This window comes from Ipomoea triloba, chromosome 11 (assembly GCF_003576645.1).
Source record: "Ipomoea triloba cultivar NCNSP0323 chromosome 11, ASM357664v1".
NCBI lineage: Eukaryota > Viridiplantae > Streptophyta > Magnoliopsida > Solanales > Convolvulaceae > Ipomoea > Ipomoea triloba.
Window position 1 is genome coordinate 10,731,310 of NC_044926.1, and position 16,568 is coordinate 10,747,877.

The following is a 16,568-nucleotide window of genomic DNA, read 5'->3' on the forward strand; positions in this document are numbered from 1 at the left end:
AAATATAACCTATATAATTAAACAATGTTTTGACTAATAATCATGCCAATATAGGTAGGTCCAAATGTGTATCATTTGTATACTAACAATCTCCCCCTTGGCAATTATTTGTCAAAACATTATCTACAAATATACATTAAGGCCAAACATAATTATGTAAACAACTTTTATTAAATAGGCCTTCAAGTATATTTGTTTACAATGAATAGCCTATGAAGCAAGACTAGAATCGCATAACGAGTTAGATGTACCCTGTTGGGAATATTTGTAATTAGGTTTTGATGATACCAAAAATGTGTTAGAATTTATTTGTAATTATTAGTCTCCAAAAGAAGAAAATGAAGAAACATCAAGTTCAGTAAACTGCTACAGTAAGGTTCAGTAAACTGCTACAGTAACTTCGAGAGATGCTACAGTACCATTCGCATGAGGCACTTTTGAACGAAGTTTTGAGGCCGAAGAAGAAGACAATAATCCATGAGAGGAGGATGGAAAAGGAGTTTGGATGTCATAGAATAAGGATATGATCCACGAGAGGTGGATTGGAAAGCCAAAGTACTCGTGAGAGGTAGATTAAAATGGTTGCAAGACATCAAGTTCGCGCTGCTACAGTACTTCGAGAGATGCTACAGTAATTCGAGAGGTGCTACAGTACCATCCGCAGGAGACGTTTTTGAACGGAGTTTTGAGGCCAAAGAAGAACATAAAAATCCACGAGAGGTGGATGGGAAAGGAGTTTGGATGTCATAGAAGAAGGATATAACTCACGAGAGGTGAATTGGAAAGCCAAAAGACTCGTGAGAGGTGGATCAAAATGGCTGCGAGACATCAAATTTTCTAGAGATGCTACAGTACTATTGCTACAGTAAATTCGATCGATCGAGAGTTCGAGAGATCGATCGAGAGGTTCGAGAGATCACAAGAGATGAAAACTCGATGCTACAGTGAAATTGCTACAGTACTCGAGAGGTGAATAGTACTATTACTACAGTGACGTGAATAGTACTATTGCTACAGTAATCACGAAAAATACTCAGATGAAATTGGTTCAATGAGTATTATTCTAGCAAGAAGACTTTTGGAAGAAGAAGTTGCGAGAGGTATGAAGAAATCCTTCAAGCTAGTTCAAGATTCAACTAAGGAATTAATTATACACTTGGAAGATGTCACATGGGAAAAGGTAATATGGGTGACAATATTTTATTTGGAAAAGTTCAAATAAAATTCAAAGTGATCAGGAGAAAGCTAAAGATGAAGAATGGGCATGAATACTTTATTCAAGAAAGATGGGCTCAAGATAGTGGAAAGAATATTAAATCAAGTATGAAGACAAAGTGGCGTCTCATCATGCTAGACACCATACGGGAATTATGGAATTGGAATATTTTATAGAAGACTTCAAGTGGGATTTCAGATCAAGCTAGCACATGGGATACAAATTAAGGTGGAGCTTCAACGGGTAAAGTATGGAGACTTGAACAAGGAAATATTTTATCAACTCCACTAAGCACGTGAAGGAGACAAAAATTAATGTGGGTTGTTTGGCAGATTTGGACTGCTGCCAAACGGTCAAATTAGCAACGGGAATATTTCTTCCCAAATATAAAACCCCAAGGCTTAGAAGAAAAAAGATACGAAGGAATACCAAGGGGGAAAACAAGACAGTGAATGCACATAAAGAAAAGAGAGGAAAAGCTCAGCTTCGAGACATAAAATTCCAGTGTGCATATTCTAAGCTTAAAAGATAAAAGAATCACTTTGATTCTTTTACTAGTCCAGCACAAACACAACAACACCAACTTTCGAAGGGAAGTTTTGAGTAGGCAGTGAAGGATAGGTGGACGGTGCGGCCATTCGCTATCTCAAGGATTGTCAGGCAGTGAAGGATAGGAAGACGGTGCGGCTATCTTCTATCTCAAGGATTGTCAGGCAGTGAAGGATAGGAAGACGGTGCGGCTGTTTTCTATCTCAAGGATTGCCAAGAAGGGAAGAAGCGGGTTGCTTCTGTCCAGACTTTGTATTGGTGATAATACATAGTGGATTTGCTCCTTGGAGTGAAAGGAGAACAGTGGACGTAGGCTGCGTTGGCCGAACCACTCAAATTCCTCTCTTGCACTTTACTTTACTGTTATTATTATTATTGTGCAACTAACCCCATAACTCTTATTCACACGAGCACACAATTTGCAAAACGCTACAATCATATTTTTACGCAAGCTTGAGACTTCCGCTGCAAGGAAATTTATTTCCTTAATTCTTTTCAGCTCACTTTGAGTTAGAATCGAAAATTTGATAAAGTCTATTCAACCCCCCCTTCTAGACTTTATAGCTTGCTCATCCGGGACCAACATACCCGACATAGGCTTCCAAAGATCTTCAAGAGATAATATACTCAAAATTCAAACAGATCAGACAAACCATACCAATGACTGACTGTAGATACTCAAACTTATTTTGACAATCACATCAATTGATTCTGATATACCCATTTAACTCATATACTTCATACTTCAAAGATAATCCAATCTGAGAATGAATCCAATATAATAGAAAAATCCAAGTACATACCAAAACCAGATATCTGTCAACCATACCATACATGTGCAAAATTATTCCAAAAAATAACATACCAGAAACAACTCTCCCTTATTATTTGCTCCCCCATTTTGACAAAGGAATTGCCAAAGGTGATCATCTAGATTTAGGATTGGAAGCTGACAGAGTGCCCAGAAGATTTATGCCATAACCAATTCCCCAAACTATCCATCATCACATATCTTTTCCATGCATCACTGAGACTCTCCATATTCACCACTCGAATATAGTGAAATAATCAATCGCATTCATCAATAAAGAATCCACCAATCAGTAAGGTAGTCCATATAAGATAATAATTCAAATGATATGAGGATCCAAAATAATATGATAATCCGGATGATTAACCAAATAATATGATACTCCAAATGATATGGGCACTAGAAAATATGATAAGTAGATAACCATGCTCCCCCTTAATTTGTACGTCGAGACTGTTTCATAATATCATCATAATATCTTAGCGCTAGTTTCCTTGAAATTGTAACAGGAACCTGCATAAGTAAGATGGAAACGAGAAACCCAGAACTAGAAGACAATTCAGCAATTAATATAAAGAGCACTTATAGCCACAAATGCAAAAAATGTTAATAGGGTCAAACAAAGCAAGAAGATTAGCACATAAATCAGTAAACACATTTAGATAAAGCAAATTTAGGCACAAATTCATAACGGATAACACAGAAAGTAGACACACAAAGTCACATACGGTCATGNCATTCGCTATCTCAAGGATTGTCAGGCAGTGAAGGATAGGAAGACGGTGCGGCTGTTTTCTATCTCAAGGATTGCCAAGAAGGGAAGAAGCGGGTTGCTTCTGTCCAGACTTTGTATTGGTGATAATACATAGTGGATTTGCTCCTTGGAGTGAAAGGAGAACAGTGGACGTAGGCTGCGTTGGCCGAACCACTCAAATTCCTCTCTTGCACTTTACTTTACTGTTATTATTATTATTGTGCAACTAACCCCATAACTCTTATTCACACGAGCACACAATTTGCAAAACGCTACAATCATATTTTTACGCAAGCTTGAGACTTCCGCTGCAAGGAAATTTATTTCCTTAATTCTTTTCAGCTCACTTTGAGTTAGAATCGAAAATTTGATAAAGTCTATTCAACCCCCCCTTCTAGACTTTATAGCTTGCTCATCCGGGACCAACATACCCGACATAGGCTTCCAAAGATCTTCAAGAGATAATATACTCAAAATTCAAACAGATCAGACAAACCATACCAATGACTGACTGTAGATACTCAAACTTATTTTGACAATCACATCAATTGATTCTGATATACCCATTTAACTCATATACTTCATACTTCAAAGATAATCCAATCTGAGAATGAATCCAATATAATAGAAAAATCCAAGTACATACCAAAACCAGATATCTGTCAACCATACCATACATGTGCAAAATTATTCCAAAAAATAACATACCAGAAACAACTCTCCCTTATTATTTGCTCCCCCATTTTGACAAAGGAATTGCCAAAGGTGATCATCTAGATTTAGGATTGGAAGCTGACAGAGTGCCCAGAAGATTTATGCCATAACCAATTCCCCAAACTATCCATCATCACATATCTTTTCCATGCATCACTGAGACTCTCCATATTCACCACTCGAATATAGTGAAATAATCAATCGCATTCATCAATAAAGAATCCACCAATCAGTAAGGTAGTCCATATAAGATAATAATTCAAATGATATGAGGATCCAAAATAATATGATAATCCGGATGATTAACCAAATAATATGATACTCCAAATGATATGGGCACTAGAAAATATGATAAGTAGATAACCATGCTCCCCCTTAATTTGTACGTCGAGACTGTTTCATAATATCATCATAATATCTTAGCGCTAGTTTCCTTGAAATTGTAACAGGAACCTGCATAAGTAAGATGGAAACGAGAAACCCAGAACTAGAAGACAATTCAGCAATTAATATAAAGAGCACTTATAGCCACAAATGCAAAAAATGTTAATAGGGTCAAACAAAGCAAGAAGATTAGCACATAAATCAGTAAACACATTTAGATAAAGCAAATTTAGGCACAAATTCATAACGGATAACACAGAAAGTAGACACACAAAGTCACATACGGTCATGACCGGACTAAACAGGTAACACAAAGCCACAAAAGAATAGTATAAGTTGGAAAAACACTATTTTTCTCTTCTCCCTTGCGCAAGTTTGTCGCCTACTTCGAACGACTCTGATCTCTCCTGCTAGGCTTCACTTTTCTCCTAGAAACTAGTACTGTCAAAGCGGGCCGGCCCGCCCCACCATGGGCCGGCCCATTAGACCTGCGGGCCAGAATTTGTGTAACCCTAACTCGCCCTGCGCGGGTTCGCGGGCCCAGCGGATTTTTTTTTTTGCTTCAGAATTTTAAAAATAAAGTAAAGTATAGTGGTCTACAATAGGTGTATTACAAATTTACGATGCATAACATAGTTAAATACTTTGTACTAGCCTGATGTTTTTCTTTTAGCTATAGCCACAAAGCAAATTAATATCTATGATTTCATTTGATATTATTTTCTAATTAAACCATTTCAATTAATAGATACATTTTAATGCTATACTATTTTTTTTTAATTTGGTGCAAATCACAAACTAAACAGTATTGCATTTGAAAATATTAAATAGGGTGGGTGGATTAAGTTTAGGATTAGGAGTATTTAATATATATATATATATATACACACACACACACACAATATTTATTCTATTAAAATATAAAAAGTTCTAAATCAAAATAGATATGTCAAATTTAGTATTTTTGTCTATATATATATATAGCAATATAATGATGGAAAATAGAATTACAAATAAAAATGATATTTATTTTTGTTTTATTTTTGCACTAAAGTTTACTTTTATGGGAATGAAAAGTTTGAAAAAGAATTATTTTAATTATCGTACGTAATTAGGTTGATTTAATATAATTGTATGTCAATTTAATACATTAAAATAAAAATATCAATATATGTGTTATTTAAAAATTTTTAATTAGAACATTTTAATGATAAATTTTTTATATATTAATTTTATTTGTATATAAAATAATACTGAACTATGTCCCACCATTTGGATATATCTCTTAAAAAAATCGAAAAGTGAAGAATCATTTGGGACTTGCATTTTTTATATGATCAACATCACCAAAAACGCATGTGCCACGAATGATTTTTTTATATGGTTGTTCAAAATTTAAAACTTTTCTAATTTTGTCCAACGAGTATCAAAAACCTCTCATTTAAGTCAAATTACCTCAATAATTGTACTATGTCGGCAAGAACTTATCATATATTGAAAATATGTCGGCAAGAACTTATCATATATTGAAAATTTGTAATTTAGATCCTTAATTATTATTGCCAAATACTTTATGGTCAAGCGACATAACTGTGACGTGACTCTCCCAAATGAGAGGTCACAGATTTGAACCCCAATGAAGGCATGGACTCTTTGTGCAAGCTTTAACCTTCACTTTGTCTAGTTGAGCTGGGGTGGCAACAACGAAAAGCACCTAGTCAGATCAGACAATTAAAGGACTAAATTTAGATAGAACTGTTCCTTTATGAGTTTTATTGCTTTTTAGATGAATGTCTCCTAATTCAGCAAGAAAGACAAAGAAATATGTAATAGTTAATATTTCTTTTTAACAAACAAAGAATACACCTTGGTTGTTGCATATAATCAATGTACACTGCCTTTATTTTTTTAAATCTATACAATGGACGTCGGCTCTAAAGTAGATGCGACGTATATTGTATTTTTTTTAAATAAACGCCGTAAGTTCTTAAGCAAAATTGCGCTGTTTATTTGTTATTTTTTTCCTAAGGTAGAACCGATGTCTATTATATTAATTTTTTTTAAAGAAAAATTAACGACAAAAGTTCTTTAGCAGAACCGACGCCTATTTTTTTTTTTTTTTGTTACTACTACTACTCTTGTTTTTGTTGTTATAAATATCTAAATTTTAATAAGAGCAATTAAAGTTAGGGTTCTAACGGGAAGAAAAAAATATGTTGGTGGTAATTATTTACATAAACGTATGGTTCATATTATTTTCATTTTAGTAATTTTTTTATGGTTTTCCTTCTTTACCCTCTATTATATTATTTTTTTTCCTTAAATAACCCCATAATCCGTTAATATAAACTTTAGTAACGTACGGAATATTTCGTTAACTTTTAACTTACTAATTAGTTTCTTTAAGAAAAGTCATTGGCTCGAACCTCATCCAAATTAGAGTTGGCATAATTATTAAACATATATTACGAATCTGTCAGAGTATATTATTGAAAAGTGAGTACCCACCCTATTACTCTTATTAAATTAAATAAATCAGTAATTACAACATATAATATAATACATATGCATTTCTTTAATTTAGAATTCGATGTTTACAATGTCTTTATTCAAAAAAAAAAAAAGCATTCATTATCAAAAAATTTAAAAAGAGATATAATTTCATTAGTTATATTGTCGTTACTTTCTACAATAAAAATTATTCATTATCAAAAAATTAAAAAAGAGATATAATTTCATTAGTTATATATATGTCTTTATCTTCTAAAATAAAAATTATTCATTATCAAAAAATTTAAAAAGAGATATAATTTCATTGGTTATATTGTCTTTATTTTCTACCATGCAAAGATTCCTTACCTTCAAATCATATTAGCTACTTGGGGAGGATTTGTTGACAAAGAGGGCATTCAAATAACCTAATAAATTGAGGCGTGAAACTACCCTGTAATATTTTTTGGACTACATCACAGTTGTTCACGTTAAAGGTAAATCGTATTTCTTTATTTATACAACAGCAAGAATAATAGAGAAAGCAAATGAAATCAAGGTAAGGGAAAAGATTCAAAAAAAAGATTCAAAGAGAAATCAAAGAAAGTAATGGGAGAGTATACCCAAAATAAGTTGTAAACAATGGTAATCCAAAATCCTCCCTTCCCTTCTTCCCAAGCTCTCTCTAAACCCTAATTTAAAAATGAGAAGTAAAAATAATGAAAAAAGTCCCTTCCTCCAAGCTAAAATGTTCCTTTTATACTAAACTTCGCGCAGGATTTTGGTGTAGGTTAACGTGGCCTTCAAGCGTGTAGGCATGCGTGGAGACCTACTAGAATTCATCCACGCGTGCTACACGCGTGAATGAGGCATGGACATGAGATTTTTTTCCTTGTCTTCGTTTCGTCTGCTGGCTCAGGTTTTGGTCTTTGCGTGCACCAAGGTCGGGTTTGTTCCTCTTTCGTCATATATGTTTTCCTTGGTTAATCTAAGTCTTCAAACCTGTTAAAAATCCTTTAAAACAAACCATGCAAAGCACTTTTACAATTGTCAGCACATTAACGTAAAAATACTATAGATTGAGTCCCTCAATGCATTTGTTTTACAATAGCCTTTCTTAATTAACCCAATAAGTTAGGTACTTTTGGCATCTATCATCCTCCCATACCCTCCGCCTCCTCGTACCATGTTCCCGTAACAATGATGAAAATGATGAAACAAATCCTTTCCACCAACATTATTTTCATCATCTTCAATCCCTTGTTAGTAATGATGACTAAAATAAGACATTGAGATTACATTAAAACTCATATAACGTATCCTCACAATACAAATGTAAATTTTTCTTACATTCATATTCAAACATTTTTATTACATTTTACATTTAGACTATACAGTATTAAGGTTTAAAGTATTAAATATATCTACCTTAAACTGTGTACTAGATCATATTAGTGCTATGAAGTATTACATTTGGACTATAAAGTATTGTGTTTAAGGTTTAAAGTATTAAATATATCTACCTTAAACCGTGTACTAGATTAGTGCTATGAAGTATTACATTTAGACTATAAAGTATTATTTTTAAGGCTTAAAGTATTAAATATATTCACCTTAAATTGTATACTAGAATTTAGTTATGAAGTATTAAATTTAGGCTATAAAGTATTGTGTTTAAGGTTTAAAGTATTGATTATATCTACCTTAAATTGTGTATTAGATTTATGATATAAAGTATTACATTTAGAATATAAAGTATTGTGTTTAAGGCTTAAAGTATTAATTATGTCTACCTTAAACTATACACTAGATTAGAGCTATGATGTATTACATTTAGGCTATAAACTATTGTGTTTAAGGTTTAAAGTATTGATTATATTTACCTTAAATTTTGTATTAGATTTATGGTATAAAGTATTACATTTAGGTTATAAAGTATTGTGTTTAAGGCTTAAAGTATTAAATATGTCTACTTTAAACTGTATACTAGATTATAGCTATAAATTAAAGTATTACATTTAGGCTATAAAGTATTGATTATATCTATATTAAACTCTGTATTAGATTTTTGTTATGATGTTTTGCATTTAGGCTATAAAGTACTCCATGTGTTACTTAAAGTATTAAATATATCTACCTTAAACTGTATACTAGATTAGTGCTATGAAGTATTACATTTAGACTATAAAGTATTCTGTTTAAGACTTAAAGTATTAAATATATCTACTTAAATTGTGTACTAGATTAGTGCTATAAAGTATTAAATTTGGGCTATAAAGTATTGTGTTTAAGGCTTAAAGTATTAAATATATCTACCTTAAACTGTGTACTAGATAAGTGCTATGAAATATTACATTTAGACTATAAAGTATTGCTTGGGTTAAAGTATTAAATATATTCACCTTAAACTGTATTCTGGATTTGAACTATGTAGTATTACATTTAGGCTATAAAGTAATGTGTTTAAGGTTTAAAGTATTGATTATATAGCTTAAATTGTGTATTAGATTTATGATACGAAGTATTACATTTAAGCTATAAAGTATTGTGTTTAACGATTAAGTATTAAATATATCTACCTTGAACTGTATACTGGATTAGAGCTATGAAGTATTACATTTAGGCTATAAAATATTGTGTTTAAGACTTAAAGTATTGATTATATATATCTATCTTAAACTATGTATTAGATTTGTGTTATGATGTTTTACATTTAGGTTATAATGTCGTGTATTTAAGACTTAAAGTATTAAATATATCTACCTTAAACTCTTTATTAGATTTGTGTTATGAAGTATATTACATTTAGGCTATAAAGTAGGGTATTTAAGACAAAGTATTGATTATACAGTTAGAGCATCAGCTTGTTGAAAAACCACATTCTTGTTTGATTCTTCTTCATGATACACAAAGAATCATGAAGAACCAGAGGGAAAAAAGGTTTTGCATTTTAGAATCATAAATATTGCAATGAGTGAAGAAGATGAAATCGAGTACAAACTGGTGAAATCATTTGGCAGCAGCTTGTAACCAGCACGATGAGGGTGAGGTAGAGTGTGCAGTAGCAGTAGAGGCAACTTGTCAACATCTTCATCGGACCTTGCAACTAGTAGCAGAGGGTGAGGGTGAGGGAGATACTATAATTTCTTTTTATAATTTCTAACTAAACTTCATTTTGGATTGAGCCAGGAGATTATGTTAGTCAAACTGTTCGACACGACCTTCGCTAGTCAATCATACTAACACGACATTTACTAGTCAATCTGATTAACATGACTTGCGCCAGTCAATATGATTGGCAATACTAGCTCCATTCAATATGACTGCCACAACTTGCGCTAGTCAATTTGACTAACACGACGTGCACCAACCAATTTGATTGACACGATTTGCGCTAGTTGGTCAATGTGACTGATATGACCTGCATCAATGCCAGTCAATTTGATTGACACGACTTGCACTAGCTAGGCAATCTGACTAATACGCCTTACTCTTGACTGACGCAAGCTGTACGTGTCAGTTAATTAACTAGCGTTAGTTAATCAATTAAATACAATTGAAATTTGCATTTATCGTATGTAGTTTGTATCTATATACCATAAACATAAATCCCAAATGACATTTTCCTAAGCTTTCCAAATTTTTAAAAGATTTCTTATTTTTTGTTCAAATTTATCAAAAACTTCCGGGTTAAGTAAAAAAAAATCTCAATTACTCTTTTTTGAATGAAAAAAAAATCTCAATTACTGAAATGTCTGATTTCTTCATGACCTTAGCTCTGTAACCATCAAGCATCAATCGTTATATATATGCTTTATTGGTTATGATTCTCTATCAACTCCTTATCTCGATCTTGTATAAAATATTTAAACTTTAAAGTTGAACTAAAAAAATGAAAATAGTTGTTATATATAATTAAAATTTAAATTATTATTTAAATTTTATTTTAATCAAATAATAGTTAAACTTTAAACAAATAATTTTTATTTAACAATAATTAAATAATACACTGTAGTTAATTTTATTTTTTTAATCTTTATCAGTTTAGAACCAAACCCAGACCAACTATACGGTTTCGATTCTATTCTGGTCCCAATAATAGACAGTTGGTTCGAACCGTGGTCATGTCTTTGACTGTACTCGGTACCCTTTAATTTGAAACCAACTATCACGCATCATTTGATCAAAACATTCATTTGCTGAATGGGTTTTGGTACCCAACACTCCAACAACACTTGAAACCACATCCCAATGATGTTCTCTTAACCAGCTACCCCAAATCTGGAACCACTTGGCTCAAGGCTCTTCTCTTCAGCATTGTGCACCGGGCAACATTCAACCATGACAATATGAGTTGGTCCCATGGTTAGACACTTACCCCTCTACCAATCCCACAAACCCCAGGCCTCCAGAATCTTTCTTGTTTCATACCCACCTTGCCTGAACAGATCCGATCCGCAGCTCTTCGTGTCAGATCGTGTACGTGTTTCGAGATCCCAAGGACGTTTTTGTTTCTCTCTGGCACTTCGATCTTTAACAAGCTGAGACCAAAAGACTCGTCTTCCATTTCTCTCCAAGAGGCTTTCATCCAATTCAGCCCCTACTGGGATCACGTCACCCGCTACTACAAAGCCAGTATCCAATTCCCAAACAATGTATTTTTCGTGAGGTACGAGGACTTGAAGACAGAAACTGTCTTTCACGTCAAGAGGCTAGCGGAGTTCGTGGGTTGCCCTTCCTCTGAGGAGGAAGAGAATTGAATGAAGGGGTGGTGCAGAAAATCACAGATTTATGTAGCTTTGACAAACTCAGCAATTTGGAAGTGAACAAAAATGGGTCATTAATTCGAAACCTTCTTTCGACGGGAAGGACGATAAGTGTTATAAACAACGCGTATTTCAGAAAAGGCGAGATTGGAGATTCCAGAATCATCTTTTGGAGGAGATGAGGAAGATTCTGGACCAAATAACAGAGGATAAATTCAATGAAGTTGGCTTGAAAACATTTGTGCCCCTGGCTAAAACTGATTGAATTATTCAAGTTGATCATAATGTATTGTACTTAGTGCAAATCTTGATGGTGAGTGATTGCAGCTTTTTCTTGTCATCTAAAAGTAAAAATATGATATACAATTAAGTTTTTGTGGTTAATTTCTGTTTTTATCTCTAGATCATTTGTATTTTATGTGCCATGCCGTGACAAATAATGTTACGTTGCTTGCAATCAGTGTATTTCCAATGGTTCAGAAGAGAGTTTATGTAATCTAGATATATGAGCTATGTAAACCTTCTCTTTGTGAAATCTCTTACGCTCCTCAGTAATAAAAATATGTTAAGTTCTTGTCTGCATTTTGTAGCCGTTCTATCTCATATTTAATTTAGAACTTTAGATGACCTATTGAGATGATCCTGAGTAGTATGAGTGTCAGTAAACTTTATGAGCCATGTCCTATCTCCCATCAATATATGCTTCCATATAGGCATAGTGTTTGGTTGAACAACAACTTCTAGTTATTCAGTTCAACCAAGGATTGATTACTTCGCCTAGGGCTAGGCAATGCCGGACCTTGTATTGCCACCCGGGAGAACCTACATCGATGCTTGGGATCAAGCCCCCCATAAATTCCCCCTCGTAAAAAAATAATATTGTTTTCGACTTTCAGGGTGGCCCCTGAGCTGCAGAAAAGAGAACAACTAACTGTCGAACAATGCAAGCATTCAACGATTTCATGACGCAAATGGATTCTACGCCATTTCTCTTCAGTTAAGAAACATTGCCCAAGATTCCGAAACTTATGTCCAAGTTAACTTGAGCAACCGTACGTGTAAATGCAAAAACTAGAAGATCGATAGATTACCATGTGCACATATCATAGCAGTATGTAAATATCCAAGGAAACTCTACGACTTGTTCGTGACAAAAAGTACTCTATTGATAATTACAAAAGGAGCTATGCAGCTGATTTCTTTCCACTAAACTCATATATAGAGTGGACAAATCGAGTCACATGCCACGAACTAATTAAGGGCAGGCGTCCAAATAATTAGGGACATACAACAACAAACACGTCGGTTTCTAAATGAAATGGACTTTGGAACTTATGTTGTTAGAAGGAGATGTAGGTATTGTCAAGGTCGAACACACACTTCGACACAATGTCCAAGTTTGAATAACCAATAGGAACTCTCTGTGTAAATATTCATTTTTATTACACATGTTTTTTCATGGATTGTACAATAATATAAACGCATTTAACATTCATATTATTTTTAAACATTTTTTTTCAAATATATTACATAATATAAAACTTGTAACAATTGTTTGAAGTCAGGAGCTCGAAAAAAATATTACATAATATAAAACTTGTTTGTTCGGACCAACTACCACGGCTGGTAAACCGCCGTGGTAGCCTTTTTTTTTTTATTTGAAAAAAAGCTACCACGGCTGGTCAATCGCCATGATAGCTTTTTTGCTTTTTTTTTTTTTGTTTTGTTTTGTTTTTTACTTTTTTACATAATCATATGCTTCACCTATACATGGCTCCCGAATCTTTCACAATCATTTGCTAATTTCTTCAGTTTCATCCACCTACAACCTTTATAATCCTTCAGTACTATTTCTTACGTATTTTGTTTGTCCCAACTATTTTAATATTACAATTTACAAATGGATCTATTTGTAGATTTTAGAACAATAAATTTCTTCCCAGCCAAAAGTTACATTCCCCAAAATTATGTATTAATACGTTATTACGCAATAACCCGCGCGCAGGGAGAAAAATTATTTATGCAATTATGAAGCATACCCTAGGATCATATCAAATCAATATTTGAGTTATCCAGCTCAAGGATGGACTAAATATCTACAAATATTGGGTTTAAATGTGCCTGAAGCACTTTTTTCCAAACAAGATAGATGCGCAACAATATACTGCGGTCATCTTACTTCGTCTACAATAAATTAATTATCCTTCACATAAGTGATTTTGTATTTGTCAATTTTTTAACTCTATCATGTAGAACTATCCAATTACTATGTAACATGCTCATTTATGTTTTTCATTCTTTTTACTAGCTTGCAATGATCAAATACATTTGCTCGATGTTAGTGAATGCACTATAACGTGGTTCACTATTCAAATCGACTCCTCGAAAATGGTGATTATAACAATCTAATTTTGATGTTATATATTTAAATTTTATAATACATTCAATACAATTCCCAATTCTATGCATTGTCATCTAATGCAACATCTGACAACAAGAACAGTTTTGTTGCATTACACTATCGCAATAGAAGTTTCAGTTGAAAAAACATGCACTTTACATCAGGATTTTGTGATTTCATGATTGAAAATTATTTATTTCCTGGAGACATTGTGCTTTTTCAACATCATGATTTTTTCAGTTTTGAAACTTTCTTCTATAAGAGCTACTCCTACATACACTCAGCAGTGAAAATTTAATCAATATGGCGAATCCGTTACCCATCATCTAATTGAAATCAGTAACATAAAACTATATTTCATAAAATTATATGTTATATTTTTAACTACATACATTAATCTTAATTTCTTTACATATTAGAGCAAATAACTATGAGCACAAGATCTTCAATACCACCAAGATTTCAGTTTGAGCAACTAGAGCGATGTAGTTCTGTGTATACAGATTTCTGTACATTTGGTGATGTAAGAACATTATATACATTTACTAACGGATTCCAACAATATCATTACTTACTAACACCTTCTTACTCAACTGTAGCATGATCGATTGTGTGGGTTTCTCAACGACTCCAATGTCTTAGACGGACCGCTTAAAATTATATTCGGAGATAGAAGCTACGACTCTACTTCGATCAAACATTCTACATTGAACAGTGGGAGCAAATAATTGATCATTTTGACATTAATGCAGGTGATGATGTTGTATACTTCAATATAGATGAGAACGTCGTACTCATGCTAGTTATTTGTTATATTGAGAATATTTATCTGTGGTCAGTTACATATACTATTAATGATAATGTATACGGCGAAATCGACCAGTTAACTAGAAGAACTTCATAATACATATAATCTTTTTAAGTTTTTACTATTAATCACTTATTAAATATTATTATATTATATAATCACAAATCTTTAATATATATAATTAATAATTAATTAATTATATAAATTATTTAACTACAATAATTAATCAATCATCACATTAAATAATTACAATTATAAGCATATCATCACATCAATTTTAGGATATTAATATATACTAACATAAATTGAAGAAAACTTAAATCATGAGTAAACTAATCCTGTGGCAATGAAAATTTTAGGATCATCTGGATATCTTAGGCCATAGTTGGAATGGGAAACTTGCAGAATAATGTTAGTGGTTTTGTCTCATACTTGACTCAAAACTTTAGATGGTGTATTGAGATTCTATCATAAAATTTATGTGTCATATACTATATGTCCTATATCCCATCAATATAGGCATCCATATAGGCATAGTGTTTGGTTGAACAACAATTTCTAGTCATTTAGTTCAACCAAGAAATGATTACTTCGCTTAGGGCTATGCGAGGTCGAACCCCGTAATGCCACTAGGGAGAACCTACGTTGATGCTTGGGGTCCAGCCCTCCATATATTCCCCCTCCAAAAAAAAAAAATTGTTGTTTTCGGTATTTAGGGTGGGCCCGCGACACAATATTGGCTCAAGGCTTGAGTAACGATTGTACATCTTGTAATTTCTGACAGTGGAATCGCGGATAACTAATTGTACATTTGAAAAATTTTAATTTTCTCCAAATTAAATGCACTGTCAATTATTTTCCAAATGCAGAGTCATGCATTCCCAAATTTACAATTGTAATTACAAAAATGTCACCAAATTTTTTCTTTAATTTTCAGTCAATGATCATTTTAAATGGATGAATGAAATTAGTTTTTATGTTCTTTGAGAAACTAAGAAATTTTTAAGTGAGCAAAGATGAATCACACTATGGATCTATTTCGACGAAGACGATTACTATTAGAAACAACGTCTATTTCAGGAAAGGCAAGGTTGAGGATTCAAAGACGAACCACCTTTCGGAGGAAATTGCATGTGAACATTCTTGACCAAATGATGATGGATAAATTCAATGAATTTGGTTTGAGAACATTTTAGCATATTAGGACCATGGAATAAGCTTAGAATGGCACTCACGAGAATAGGTCCATTCCGTTGTTTCTTAAAGCTTTTTGTTCTAAAGAATATTATTCCAGAAAAGACCTATTCCCTTTGCTGCAAGGAGACTAGCAGATATTCCAGCCCCATGATATTCTTGAGTTCTCAGTAATATGCTAAATTTATTATTTCCTACTTTACTGCCAATTAAATCTAAAATTAGAGGGGTGTATTCAATCATGACGACTTTTAAGGGCTTTTAAAATGATAGATTTTAATAAACTTTTATTGACTTTTATAGAGTGATTAAAAACTTTGTAATACTCTATAAAAGTCTATATAAAAACATTCATAAACTTTTATCAATTTTTTATTTTAAAAAGTCTAAAAAGGTCATTGAAATTCTAAATTGAATACATTATTACAAACTTTCGATGATTTCGATTCTTATCATTTATAATTTTCTTACAAAACATGTT